A 15,448-nucleotide genomic window follows, 5' to 3' on the forward strand; every position below is an offset into this window, starting at 1 on the left:
CTAACAAACATTGTCATCGCTTATACAAGTTATGCAAACCGTTCTCATTCCATGCTGATTGTTAAAAGCTTCACAATTATAAGGACATAAACACAAAGCAATACAACCACCAAAGCAATGGTAACCACCCACAGTATCTTAGCAACTCCTTAGCAACTAAAAAAAAAACACTTAAACCACCTTAGACAGCCACCCACAACATGGTTTTCATGCACCACTCATCAAAGCCTCTGCAGATGTTTTCTAGAATATGTGTCCTTGAATTATGTTGTTTTATTATTTATTACAAAAAAACACATTATCTCTTTATTTTAAATAAAGGTACCACCATAGCACTTTATGTAAGCACTAACTGCACAATCACAACTGTAATCACTAAACAAAATATCTCACTTCCAAGAAATTCTTCTGACTGTCACACAGTTCACAGGAAACGGTGTGTCAAAAGAGTGTGTGTGTGTGTCTTTGAGTTTATCTCCTCGGAGACGCCAGTGGCCCTGACTCCAGATGATCACAGCGCTACACAGACAATCTGTTTGCAGCCAACACACACACACACGTTTGTTTTTGTGTAAAGTGTGTTCATCCCATAGGTGTAATGGTTTTTATACTGTAGAAACCGTATTTTCTATCGCCCAACACCAACCCTACACCTAACCCTAACCCTAACCCTCACAGGAAACTTTGTGCATTTTTACTTAAAAAAACTAATTCCGTATGATTTATAAGTGTTTTGTAAAATTGGGACATGGGTTATGTCCTCATAAGTCACCCTCTCATTGTAATACCTGTGTCATACCCATGTCATTATACAGAGTTGTGTCCTGATATGTCACAAAAACAAGAGCGCACACACACACACACACACAAGCTCTGCAGTGCCGGACCACACTTTCACATTCACTTCTCAGAAATCAGTTAGACAAGTATTTGTCACAGCACAGTAAGAGAAAAGGAAAGCTCTCATTTAAGCTCAGATTTAACGATCTGTAGAGTCTCATCGCCCGGCTGACAGAAACTATGCTGCGACCGCGCTCTCTCTCTTTTGCCAGCCATTTACAGAAAGTTAAAAAAGCAGTATTTAAATACCTTCCAGAGATGTTTGGATTTTAGAAACCTCCTTGTGACTTCCTATGGCTGTTTAAAAAGTAATGAGACTGAATAAAAAGGCACTCAAGTTAATAGCCTTGAAAAATTGTGCAGGAGTCATTTATCAGCCCTTCCAGGAAGCTGCATGTGTTAGAAACGTTGGCGCAGCGAACAGCCTTTATTATAACGGTCATATGCCTTTGATAACTGTTGCCAGTGTGAACTTCATGCTACTAATCTTTCATGAAAAGGAAGTTATTTCCTTCTAACGTAACTCTTCACTCAGAGGACTGTATATAATAACAGGCAAATAACATCGGCACGAACCGTGACTATTACTACTATTTAGCAATAAAATGTTATTTGTAAAAAAAGAAAAAAAAAATCCAATAATGATAATAATGATAATGAATGATAATAAATTTATATATATATATATATATATATATATATATATATATATATATATATATATATATATATGTGTGTGTGTGTGTGTGTGTGTGTGTGTGTGTGTGTGTGTGTGAATGATTAACATTTAAGAGTTTATGTAATGTCAGTTTTTTTTTTTCACTTTAATGTATCCTTACTAAATTAAAGTATTCATTCATTCATTCATTCATTCATTCATTACTCCAAACTTAATTAGTTTTGTAGTCCAGAAAATAAATTTTTAAAAGCAAAAAAATTATTTATAGATGATTGGGTTAATCTTTAAAAATGCATGTATAATAAAAATATAACGATAATAATAATAATAATAATGATGATGATGATGATGATGATGATGATGATGGTAATAATAATAATAATAATAATAATTATAATATTAATGTTGTTTAATGTTGTTTGAGATGAGCACATGGCATGCTCACCCAAAACAGACATGAGCTAAACATTTCTGAGAATAAAAATGTTATTCGTTGTAATTAATCCTCGATTACATAAGGGAAACCAAGCCAACATAAACATCACTAAACAGAGCTGTGCTTTTGAAGGTTACAGAAGACAGACACTTGAGCACACACCCACCACTCGCTCTGGGCTCCGTTCCTTTGCAGTGAATCATCAAGGCAGGTCTGGGTTTGGTTGGGTTGGGTTAGTTGGGGTTGTGTGTATCTGCGTGTGTGTGTGTGTGTGGGAGGGAGGGACGGAGCAGGGATATCCCTCCATGGCTGCATGCTTTTGAGTCATTAAAACCACTGCTGAAAGAGAGAACAGTGTGTCCTGTTTGCATTACCACAGGAAGTCCATTTCATTATGTAGCAATGCCTCACTATCACGCCACTCAAACAAATACGCATGCATGCAACTGCACATATATTTAAAGAATCATCAAAAAGTCACTCTGCTTACCACAATAAAGTATTTTTTTTTTTTTTTTTTTTTTTTACCATTTACTGATTCACTGTACTCCAGAAACATACCTATACAATTTACTTCAGATTTCAGCTGTAATGGACACCAGTAAAACACAGACAACTTAATTCCCCAAATTATGATTACAGGGTAGAAATAGTGATTAATAAAGATTTTGGTTGTTTCCTTGCACAGTGCTGCACTATGTTATGACCTATAATAAATTGAGCATCATTCTCCTCTCTTGTGGCCAAATTTTTGTCTAATGTACTGTACTTCACTTATCTGTCACTACCCTCATAAATCGTCTTTCCAGAGAACAGCATTCCCATTTATAACTGAAATATGCAATCTCTGCTGTGATGAGACAAGAGGGCATCCACAAAAGTTGCTTGGGCTCCCTGATTGATCTTAGAATTAACATACTATGTCGTTGTGTTAGGGGTTCAAACCTCAGTGAGGTTTGATTGACAGCTCAGAATCTGAACCCTTCAGGGCAAAGCCTGCCGCCAAAATAATGTTCAGGTCCTCTACAATAATCTTAATCAAACTGACTAAAACACATATTGAGGTTTGCATCAGATAAAGAAAACAGGTCTGTATTTATGGCTTTTCTGATGTACTGTAGTAAACTTGCTCGGTAGCTCACTGCACTTTCAATGCGGAACCCTGGTCCCGTGAGAGACGAGGCACATTAAAAGAGTTCAAAGACTTGTTTAAGGAAGCTAAATTGGCATGATTGCTTCAGCAATTTTATTTTATCTGACATTTGCGTTTGTTAACACTATTGGTTAGTTTAGGATTTGGCGTAAATGCTACATTATTTTCTAACACAAACCTTTTAGTGTTCTGGGTGATTTTTATTTTATTTTATTTTTTTAGCACATCTCGCATACAAGACCTCATAAGCAAGTTGCAATGACAATATTTCAACATTTCAGAGTATTTTAGAGCAACTACAATCCTTTTTTTCTTCATAAAGGATGGATTTGTTTTTGTGGCACTTAAACAACACAAACAAACCCAGAGCCGGCCAATGTGTAATGAGAAACATCTGTTCCTGTCCGGCCTGGCTTGAGGTTTAAACTTTAGCCATCACTTTAGTCCTCAGTTTCCAATGCCCCCCCCTCAGCTTGTACATTTATCCCAGACTGATTTTTTGCAACTTTTTTTGAAGTCAGGAAGAGGAACAATTGCAGATCTGTAAAGAATGAGACTTTTGTTGTAGCAGCATCCTTATGAAACGCAAGTCGAAAACACTCATAAAGTTTTAATGAACTTAATGGATGACCAATAAAACCAAAGCTTTTGAGGGCGATGAGTTCAAATCCAAGAGTGCACGGAATACTGAAGGAATACTGAACAATAAATGCCGTCTTTAGTAATTGTGCAAACAGCACGGATAAGATAAAGATATCAACAGATACCAGTACTCTCAATCTAAATGATTCCGTCGCCCACGCTGGCCACCTTCTAACCCCCGCCCTCTTCCCAACACCAGCATCCAACTCAAGGCCTGATGTCAGTATTTACTCATACTTTCCGGGGGTCACGGAGTCACCAGTCATGGCTGATGGGAACATGTTGTTTTCCTCTGTTTTGATTGGCTGCAGTGTGCATGGGAAAGGGACGCTTGTCCTCTGAGGTTTCCCTCCTTCCAGCCAATCAGAGTGGAATTTCTGACTGGGGCTTCCGCATTGGTGACCCCTCGTATGCTGAAGCAGAACTGAATCGGCATCCTCCTGCTGGAATGTGACCTGAGAGGATCCAATCATGAGAATCGACCAGTATACAGAGACTATTCATTTGTAACAAATCATTTATTTCATATCAATAAATGCTTTTTACACACATTGTTGAATTCGATGATGAAAACTGATGCATTAAAATTATGAAACTAATACAAGGTCAAAATATTCAAGATCAAATGAATATTCTACATATTGGTCTGAACATGGAATTACTCTGAGGACTTTGTTTATTTCCTTGTTTCTTGCTAAAGACAAAAGTTAATAGGTATTTGTGCTTGTAGAGCATTCTACAAATTGTTCAGGAAGTATTTTTTTGCCTTGTGCAACAAGCTTTAGAATGTAAAAAAATCAAGACAACCCAAGAAAGTTTCTAAAATGGCTTAAAATAAAAATTCATTTTAGAACTGTGCATATCACCATTCTTAATAATACTACTACTAATAATAATACATGTAATGAAGATTTTGCTGATAAAATCTGTTTCTGATTTTACACCACGTTAAAACTTTTTTTTTTTTCACATCCCCATTTCATTCATTCATATCCACTGTTCAATAGACATCATATAGCAGAATTTACAAAATATGTGCACATCAGAAATCTGCCCTGAATTTCAAAATACTGGATCTCAATGAAATAGAAAGATAAAGTGAAGCGGTTTGAATTTAGTTAGTCTCTACATTGTATCATAGCCTGTCTTTTATGCAGCCTGAGCATGTGTGATCTTAAAAAACAACACACATTTATGGTGTGGAGATGAATAAAAAAGATATAGCATGTAAGCTATGAAACATGGCTTTGCAAACACATTCTTCAGACTTTTAATAGCATGGTATTTGCTGCCAGTCAACTCAAGTCTTCAGACACAATCCCAAGCACACCCTGATGTGTATATGAATACATTTCAAGATTGTTTAACTGAGCACTGCACGAGCATGCAAAAGCTATAATAAAACACTTGCATGTTTGACTAAATCACACCAACATAAAAACATGACAGAGACTAGTATTTGATGGTATTCTCATGTTAGCAGGGAAGAACTGCTTGATGAGAAACTGCTTATATATCACACATGTATTTGATCAGGCACAATGAAACAAACAAAAAAGTGTGTGTTTGAAAATCTTATCTGCACATCTTACAAAAAAAATGTCTTTGTCATATGCAGGCTTTTCACCTAAAAAATTGACTGGGTGAAAAATCCATATGCAACGTCAATGAAACTTTGATATACTGAATCTTGTAGAGAACGTACTGGGGAGGAAAAGTCTTTGACAAAACACATCTGTTTCAGACTAACTCCTCTGTCATTTGTTTATGGCTAATCGAGAGTGAGAGTGATTGGACACTCCTCAAACGTTCCCTAGAGCTTCCTGAGACTTCTAGAAGCATAACAAGCACCATCTTCCACAGCTGAAGGCCACAGCATAGCTGAAGAATGAATAAGAAAGCAAACAGTGTTTGAAGGTGGTAAAAAGAAACATGAGTCACTTTGTGAATCTTTGAGTCACTTTGAATCCTGCCAGCCTTTTATTTTCAAACTCTCGGATTTCTAATCAAACCCAGGCTTTACCACGGGACAAGAATGAATCAGAGCAGGTGGTCTGTGAAAACAATGGTGCACCATTCCTGGTTACGGGACAGAGTAAACCAACAATGGTGGATGTGAGCCCTTTCTGGGTGGTGGACCTAGTTGAAACTTCAAAAGGCATGCCCATCGACCACCTACAGTCTGTTCACCTACCGTCTCAAGCCTAGAACTGCTTTAGACATGCAGTATCAAGATTAATGGCTGTCTTTAGGCTGGCTCCAGGGGTCCGTTCTTCGCCCCTCGCTTAATACATGCTAGATATTTTAATCGTGATAAATGATATTTGGCTCTGGTGAACCAGCCTACCAAGAAACAAAGCTTTATCTGTAAACTACCAAACTGATACAATGAGAACTTTTGAGGATTAATTACTGGATTTGCCAATGTTGGAAGAACAAACTCTTGTAGGTTGAATTATATGTCTCCCCCTGAGTGGACCAGAATAGGCTGCAGTGTGGACCAGACCAGAGATTGTTCCTGGATGCATCCCAATACACATATTTTTTTATGACTCCCCTATCTGACTATGACCCCGGGGCTGAGAACTGTGGGAACGGAGAGAGGCCAGTAAAGCGAGTGATAATGAGCATCACCTGTACCCCACACCAGTCTCGAGTCCCATGAAGGAGTACCGGAATGATAAAAAGAGGAGTGACTACAGTGAAAGACAAGAGAGGACCAGGCCTGGACTCTTTATGTTGTTGTTGTGGCAGTCATCTGTGAGGGGCTGCCACTTTTACTTTAGTTTTGTGTTTGTTTATTTTATATGATTCAGTTTATGTTAAACATTCCCTGGTTCCCGCCTCTATCTTCCCCGATCTGTGAACTTTGTAAAACTGACCTATTCATCTCAGGTCTTGGAGTATCTTCTAATGAACTGATGAGTTGATTCAGATTCAGTTTGATTATGAAGAGTTCAAAACTGTGTAATGTGGGAGTGCCTCCAGAAACAGGGTTGAGAACACTTGACCTGAGTATGTGCCGACAGGACGGTCATAACCCTGCTTCTTGGTGTGGCCCATTAACTATTGTTATGTTCCTGGCTGGAGCAAGCCGTGATGAAGAACAGCTGCTCAAGGGTCGGGGCTCATGTTTTGGGACCTGGAGGAGGATGGGAGATGGAATTTAAGTAGGTGTAATGTATTCAGCTCTGCACCCTGCGTCCTTCCAACCCCCTCACAATATGCAAACACCTCCCCCTTGTTCCTTACACTTTCAGGAGGTTTATTGACTGACATTTCAGGAAAGACGAGGGGGCCGTGTGCCAGCAGTAACTGGAGCGGTGACAAATCACTTTATGGAAAGAGCAACCTGTTTACTCTGAAGCCAAAGTGTCCCCTCACCCTACCTTCAGCCTGCAGGGCCCGGAACTGGAAAGACCTTCACCTTATCCCGTATTGATTGGTCCTGACCCCTCCCATATGGGACGGATCATTTATTTCCAGGGTGATATAAGTGGAACTGATTAGAACAAGGTCTGATTGATTTGCTTATGCATATGTCGTGGCACTCTAGAGACGATCAATCCTGGTGGGAAAGGAGAACAATCACCTGATCTTTGCCAGAATCTCAGACAAGGGGCATTATCGTTTGGTGTCCAAGTGAGCATGAGTTTGCCACCGCATTTGTGAATATGACAAAGAGTCTTCCGAGAAAAACACATGCAGCATTCATTTGCATTTCATTGTGTTTGCAGAAACTGCAGCTCTCAAAAACAGGGGGATAAATGATGGCATGTCGCTGAAAGTGCTCTCTCTCACTACACTGCTCTGATTTATTCCGTTTGAGATTTCGACCTTAACGCAGGTGTGTGTGCGGCAAACGCTGCTGGCGTCCTTGTCTGAAGAGTTTCTGCATCCAAGTAATTCTAATGAGGCCACTTCACTTGTGATTGACTCTTTTTCAGACAATAAAGTGATGTGTGTCCTTCTTTCGAACAATGATGAAAGGAGCAGAAGTCCTCCAAGAAGCCTTAAATGCCTAAAATGCATTTATCTTGTCAAATGAATTGTCCTACTGCTGTACTCATAAAATCTGTGCAGTGCTGCGAATGGTAGCATCTTTTCTAACTGCTCTGATCTTCTTGGAATACTTCAAAACCTTCTAGATTAACCTCAACCTTTCTATAAGCAATTGATAACTTGGGTATATTGATAGAATGTTGTAAAGACAATGTTTTGGTGATTATTGCTTACTACTCTCATCCTGTAGTTTGTGCTACGGGCATGGGAAAGAAATCAAAAGCCTTCTTGAGGAAAGGGCATTTCAAGCATATGGTTCTCCCCTGCTGGATGATACAAGGAGAGAAAAATCTCATACACATTGATGCCATGTTTGATAGCTCTGAATACTGAATATTGAGGTGGAAATGCCTAGATACCCGAATATCACAGAGATTTTAAGGTGGGCAGTGTACAGATACTACATGTGGGGCGGCCCCCCGATAGCCCCAGTTGGATCTAGTAACCAGAATATCATAGATACTTTATAATGGGTTCCTCTTACTGGAAGCAGTAAGCAACCATTGAGTAATACCCTATCAGCCTCATATATTTTAAGCTTATATTAACTCTAAAAGTAACAAAATGAAACATAAGAGTGTACACATCTTAATCATTATTTAAATAATAATAATAATAATAATTATTATTATTATTATTATTATTATTATTATTATTATTATAAAAAAAGCTAATAAAAAGGTTTCCAAGATGATATGTACTTATTTACTTACATTAATTATTTAGGTTTGTAGGCCTTGACACATAGTCATGAGGGTGTGCAGGGGTCCTACCTTATTTTATTTTTTTTACTTCTCAATACATGTCCAAAATATCAAAATGTACTTTATTTATACAATTAAAAACAAGTTAATCATAACAGAGGTTCATTCAAATCACTGTCTATTAAATCAATTTGAAACTCTGTATGCAATGTAAGAATTGCATTTCAATTTATTTATGAGTACCTTAATATATTTGGATTTACTGAAAAAAGTATAGATTTCAGCAAAGTCAACAAGATATTCATTTTCTCTAAGGTATATCACTCTCTCTATATTTATACACTATGGGGCTGTTATGCAATCTGTGAATACCTCACACAGTCCCCCATGGATCCAGATCTACCTTTAGCTAAAACTTTCCCAAATGCCACAGTGATATTTACACATGTCAGCTTCCTTCTCCGATGTTCTCCCACTCCTCACTGATGAAGCTCATCTACTTATGACCATATATGAAACTAACACTGCGTTGTGTGTGTGTGGTTGAGGTTGTGAGAGGATGGGTGTGTGGGGGGCCCCAAAACTCCCTTCTGCTCACATTCCAACTGGGTTATTAAGTAGAAAGACTGACAAAACCAACCCATCCTTCACACACACAGACTGCAAGGATATGGATTTTCCAGCGCTAAAGACTCATTCCTTATTCCTCCTCCAATTCGGTATATCTGTCAAACAGCTTACTACAGCTCGTTTAAATGTCAGTCCAGATGAGTCATAAGAAAGCTCTTAAATTACACATACACAAAAAGTGTCTCTCTCACAAGGCTTCCCTCATCTTACCCCAAGGTCTCTCGGAATACCGGCTAATGCTGTACCTCTTCTCCCTATCATTAGCTAAAGTCATTTATACTAAATGCTGATATAGGAACTGGGGGAGAGGCTTTAACCACCCACCCTTATGACTTATTCATCATGATGTAGTGCTGTGTCACCATAATGGCTCTTGATGCTGCCTGTAACGGATGGTGGGCTCAAAGTGGCCGGCTGGTAGATTAATAAGTGGGGCTTGTGTCATTCGATTGGGTGCCGGGTATCCAGGGTGTAAAACTGACCAGGAACAGACTGATGAAGAGGAAGTCACCCATGTGACCACATAGCAAATCCCTGCTAAGGTTCTGACTGTCAAGCTGTGCACTTAGAGAACCATTGACGCGAGGTAGAAGGTTTTTATCCTTCCTGTATTAGCCGGTGATTTTAAGCTTTGTGCTTTTTTCTTACAGACAACAGCCACTTGCTGCGGATCTGTGACAGGGAAATCACTGGGTGTTTTTTTTTTTAACTGTGCCCGATTTAAAGTCTTTTATAACACTTTTTTCAAACACTGGTTTATTTGATTTACACTTTTATGTTGCTACAAAAATGTATAAATGCATTTTTTTTTTTCGACTTGCGATTCAAAGAATCATGGTTTCATCAAAAATATTAAGCAGCACCACTGTTTTCAACATAAGAAATGTTTCATTAGCAGCAAATCAGCATATTATAATGATTTCAAAAGGATCATGTGACACTGAAGACTTGAGTAATGATGCTGACAATTCAGCTTTGTATCAAAAGAATAAACGGCATTGAAAATATATAGAAATAGAAAACACATACTACAAACTGTAAAAACGTTTCATGTTATTATTATCTTTTTTTATCAAATAAATGCAACCTTTGTATATGGACCCTATTTCGAAAACATTCTTATGACTCAAACGTTTAAAAAGTAGTGTAACAGTAGAGAAGATTTTTTTTTAACAATCTTTATAAAGCAAAAACTATCGGTAAAAAAAAAAAAAATCAAATCAATCCGACACACACACAGAGACACACACACACACACACACACACACACACACACACACAAGAACACAGTCTTCCTTCAACGTGTCAAGAGGACCTGTTTGCAGGTCTCTTAACTCTTAATAAGGCATTCCGTTTATTTGATGCTGACCCAACTATGATTAAAAAAGGCTCTTCCACTGTTTGGTGAGCTCCCAGAAAAAAAAAAAAAAAAAAACATGGACAACAAGAGGAGTCACTGGGAGCAAACCTTTTAAGGATCCCACCTGATCTCTTTCTCTCTGTGTCTCTCTATCTGGGTAAACTCCCAAATGATGACAAGCCAATTAACCTGCATCATTAGTTTGCGGGCCCTTTTAAACAAAACCACAAGGAGGGAGCTTAAGAAGGCTTTTGCATTATTGATCTAATGTCAGTGCCGGAAGGACCTTGTCATTGGGGAGAGGGAAGCCAGGATGGGGCATATTACAGTAATGGCTATCTGCAGCATTTGAGAAGCTGCACTCATTGTTAACCGCTAATGGGCAATAACATACTGTTTGCATGTTTGCTAATGCATTGCAGATTATCTGAGCCATTGTATCTCCTCCCTTCCCCCTTCACATTTCCTTAGAGAAACAGGAGAGTGTGTTGTTAACTAAGTGCAGCAGTTAAGCTAGCATAAATAAATTCAATGCGGCAGTTCTGTGAATTTGTTTATATTCAGTATTAAAGATGTGGTATGATTGTGGGTGACCAACTTCACAAACAAGAAATTATCCCTGTACACAGGGATAATTTGTATAAATGGATTTGTATAAATGACTAAAAACACTATTATTCATGCCAGGCCAGTATTTCACACATACACATTCTAAAAATTATTATTATTATTATTATTTTTTCTTTTCACATTCTTATAGACTGATTGTGCAGTCCACATGCTCACATTCTTATAGACTGATTGTGCAGTCCACATGCGCATAATGTCACAATTTTTACAAATTTGCAGTTTTGTTAATTATAACAGTACCATTTTCAAAAAGTTGCACTTTTTCAGTTTGCTCTTTCAGGCCCCCCAAACGTCATTGTTGTGTAAATGCATGGCCAGAAGACATGAAAGTCCTTGGTTTTGTAGCTGAAAACAATATTGTGTAACCACCCCTTTAACTGTCAATGGGGTGTAATGGTAAGTTCAAGTCCTCTTGGGAATTACATATTAATGATTTTGGAAGTCGTAATTGTGACAAAAGGTGTGTCACTTTAGAGCACAATGGGATAAAAAATATAAGAAAAAAAGCAATCCTTTTTTTTTAACTCCACTCTTGGAACCCTAAAAAAAATGATGAATGAATATTGTGCATCAAGGGTGTGTTTCTGATTTTTTTACGATTTAATTTAATTTATGAAGGTGCTGTTATGATCTATTGTAATTGTTCAGTCCTATTGTTTTGTACATGCAGCTTTGAACATGGAACTGAAAGGCCATGAACACACTGCAGGTAAATTCAGTTTTCCATTCACCTTTTATTGATTTATCTTGTTCTGTACACACACAGTTCTGTAAATTATGGGAGTGACAACTGCATTCTTCAACCAGATTTACTTACAATAAATTTAGGTAGCAACAGTCGCAATTACAAAAATAGTTTGCACTGAACTGAACAACTAGTTGTTGATGTATTTAAAGGAGTTATGTTTCTCTTCTATTTGCACATTGCAAGAAATCACAGGGAGCGAGGTACATCTTGACTCATTAGTCTTGCCAGAACTTGCAGGAATAATAATAAAAAAAGCTAATAAAAACAAGCCCACAATAAACATAAATCCAAATGCTTTATCTTGGAAATAAACCACATAACAAAATATTGGTGCATGTTCCTGCCTACATTATTAATTCCATAAACTGGATGAATTTAATCCCAAAGATTCTCAATAAAGCATTGAATATAATAAGTGGACATGGCAACCCTTCTACAATGTGCTCTGCGAGGCAGCCTTCCAAACATAAACAAAACACGACTTCTCTGTTGATGGTGGTTTAGTTCAAATCACCAAACATAACAAATCTTTGGTCGCCATAATTTACTTTAGTCAAAAAAATTGCAAATTCAAAGCATGTGAGATGCCAGAACATTGCTATGGTTACCATGGTGTCAATATTTGCAATTGCGAGAATGAGTTCTGTTCTCTGCACTCATATAATGATCATTTAGGGCATTTATTCCTGTAATTATAAGCATTTGTCACTTTACATTGTGTATATGGCCAGAGGAAGTTTACTGTTTCCAACGCATAATTACAGCTTTGTGATGGCATTCACATGTGTTGAACTCATAAAGATGATCTTTCTGACATGACTCGAATACATCAGAAGCAGATTGTAAAAAAAAAAAAAAGTACAAATGAGATTGTAAAATTTGGTATAACAATTGCCACCAGATTTCAGGAGTGGCCATTCAACTTAGACTGCACTACAGCCAGTCATGGAAGCCATGTGGATTGCAAAAGATGATTCCAAAACATCAATTCTTATTCTGCTGGATCTATCTGCATCACTGTCAATCATCAGATCCTCCTGTCTGCCCTCATCACTGGGCATCACAGGGATTACACTTCGCTGGTTTGAGTCCTATCTCACTGGTAGGTCTTTCAGGGTGATCTGGAGAGGGGATGTAGCCAAAGTACATCAACTGGTCACTGGGGTTCCTCAGGGATTAATTCTTGGACCCCTCCTCTTCTCTATACACCCATAATACAGGCACATGGCTTCTTTTACCATTGCTATGCTGATGACACACAGCTCTGTCTCTCATTTCAACCAGATGATCCAACGGAAGCTGCATGGATCTCAGGCTGCCTGGCAGACATCTCGTAATGTGACATGACGTGAGCGACATACAGCCAAGTATGGTGACCCATACTCAGAATTCATGCTCTACATTTAACCCATCGCAAGTGCACATACACAGCAGTGAACACACACACACACCGTGAACACACACCTGGAGCAGTGGGCAGCCATTTATGCTGCGGCGCCCAGGGAGCAGTTGGGGGTTCAGTGCCTTGCTCAAGGGCACTTAAGTCATGGTATTGCCAGCTCGAGACTCATACCCACAACCCTAGGGTGAGGAGTCAAACTTTTTTAACCACTAGGCCACAACTTCCCCCCAAATCTCGGCACGGATGAAAGAACATCACCAACAGCTCAACCTGGCAAAACTTTTCTTCCATGCCACTCCAAATCTACAGCATGTTTTCACCATCCAGCGAGGTTCTACAATTACCCCATCAACTTCGGTCAGAAATCTTGGTGTAATCTTTGATGACCAGCTGACCTTCAAAGACTACATTGCAAAGACTGCTTGATCTTGCAGGTTTGCATTGCACAGCATCAGAAAGATTAGGTCCTTTCTAACGGAGCATACTGCACAACTTCTTGTTGTCTAACTCTACAAATGATTAAAAATGCAGCAGCTTGGCTGGTCTTCAACGAGCCTAAAAAAGCCCACGTTACACCTCTTTTTATCTCCTTGAACTGGCTAGCGTTTGCAGCTCATATTAAGTTTAAGACATTGATGCTTGCATATATAATATGGTAAGCATGATTTCACCTAGTACAACATGTTCCTGGATCAACATCCTTGTTGATCCTGGAAAAACATTCCAATCAATCAATTCAACCAAAAACCAACTTTTCAGGAAATTTCTGTTTTTGGCTTACAACCAGAGTTAGGTGCTTCTACACCGTTGTTAATCAGCTATCATTTCCCACTGATTTTAGGAATACATTATTGGTAGGGTTAGGTTTAGAGGTAGGAATTAGGTTAATTCTATATTTTTGGACGTCAATGTTGATCAAGGATTATCAAAAGATGCTGATCCAGGAACATGTCTTACTTGGCAAAATCACAGCGACCTATATAATACAGCCACAGTCTCAGTGCCCACCTACTTCCACGCATTATTACAAATCTACATCCCCTCCAGGAGTTTTAGATCCACTAGTGACCGACGCCTCATTGTACCTTCACAGAAAGGTTTAAAATCACTTTCCAGAACATTCCCGTTCACCATTCCTGGCTGGTGGAATGATCTTCCCACCCCTATCCGGAATGCCAGAGTCCCTGACAGTTTTCAAGCAACAGCTGAAAACTAAACTCTTTTGATTTCTTAAAAAAAATAAACAAACAAAAATTTTGTCTTTATCTTTATTTATTTATTCTCTTTCTAGTTTGTACTTATTTAAACAAATTCCTGAAACTTGGTATTACGAGCACTTCCTGTGTCTGTTTGTCTCTTTACGAAGAATCACATTATGTATTCCCCAGTTGTACGTCACTTTGGATAAAAGTGTCTGCAAAATGACTAAATGTAAATGTAATTAAGGTATGCTTGACATTCTGGTCCTGAAATATTAGCATTAGCAATGGCAACAGAAAAGGAACCAACCATCTTCCCCAAATTTTCTGCACTGACTTGGAAAATGGAAATTATTAAATTAATATTTAAAAAGTTGTAAACAGAGCTTGTACTTAACTAAAAACGGTCAAGACCCTTCAAATTAATTCTCGCTAAATTTTGCAGGTGCAGATCCTGTGCATGACTGCTATTATTTTGACTAGCTGTGGCAGCCAATTGCCCATACAGACTACTTGACCAGATGATACTTGATTTTAAGGACCCTTGTGAGGTGCTTACAGGAACGAGTGGGTGCTGTATTACACTAGAGCTCAAGAGACCCTTCGTAGATAGGGCATCTCATGCACTAATTCATTCAAGATGCCGTTACTTATTGACATAAATTTTATACTCCAATGAAGTATGATAAATAAGGGTCATTGAGACGTTGACCTCTGACTATGTGGGTCTTGTTACCGCAGATCAAATTACAGTTTTTTCATTCTGTAAATAAAAAAAAAAAAGGAAAAGTCAGTTCATACAATTGTTACTTTGCTTTATACAGAAAATCAAGAAGCATGTAAAGACAAGTTTACACTAGCGGTTTCAAAAGCCAAAGTAAACAATCACATTACATAACAGCAAAGACAGAATTTCTTTGCTTTAAATCCTTGAAAGCATTTCATTTCCCATTAACCTTCATT

The 15,448-nt window shown here is 38.2% G+C and overlaps 1 long non-coding RNA gene across 1 annotated transcript in view; it reads right to left on the reverse strand.

Annotated features, from left to right (window-relative positions):
- LOC127946259 (uncharacterized) overlaps window positions 1-1,234 on the reverse strand; it is a 14,743-nt gene extending 13,509 nt beyond the window's left edge. The window contains exon 1 of the long non-coding RNA XR_008151039.1: window positions 1,090-1,234. This is a non-coding gene — a long non-coding RNA (uncharacterized LOC127946259). The remainder of the gene's footprint in view (window positions 1-1,089) is intronic.
- Window positions 1,235-15,448: the final 14,214 nt, after the last annotated feature.

The sequence above is a fragment of the Carassius gibelio genome, chromosome A24 (genome assembly GCF_023724105.1).
Source record: "Carassius gibelio isolate Cgi1373 ecotype wild population from Czech Republic chromosome A24, carGib1.2-hapl.c, whole genome shotgun sequence".
Lineage (NCBI taxonomy): Eukaryota > Metazoa > Chordata > Actinopteri > Cypriniformes > Cyprinidae > Carassius > Carassius gibelio.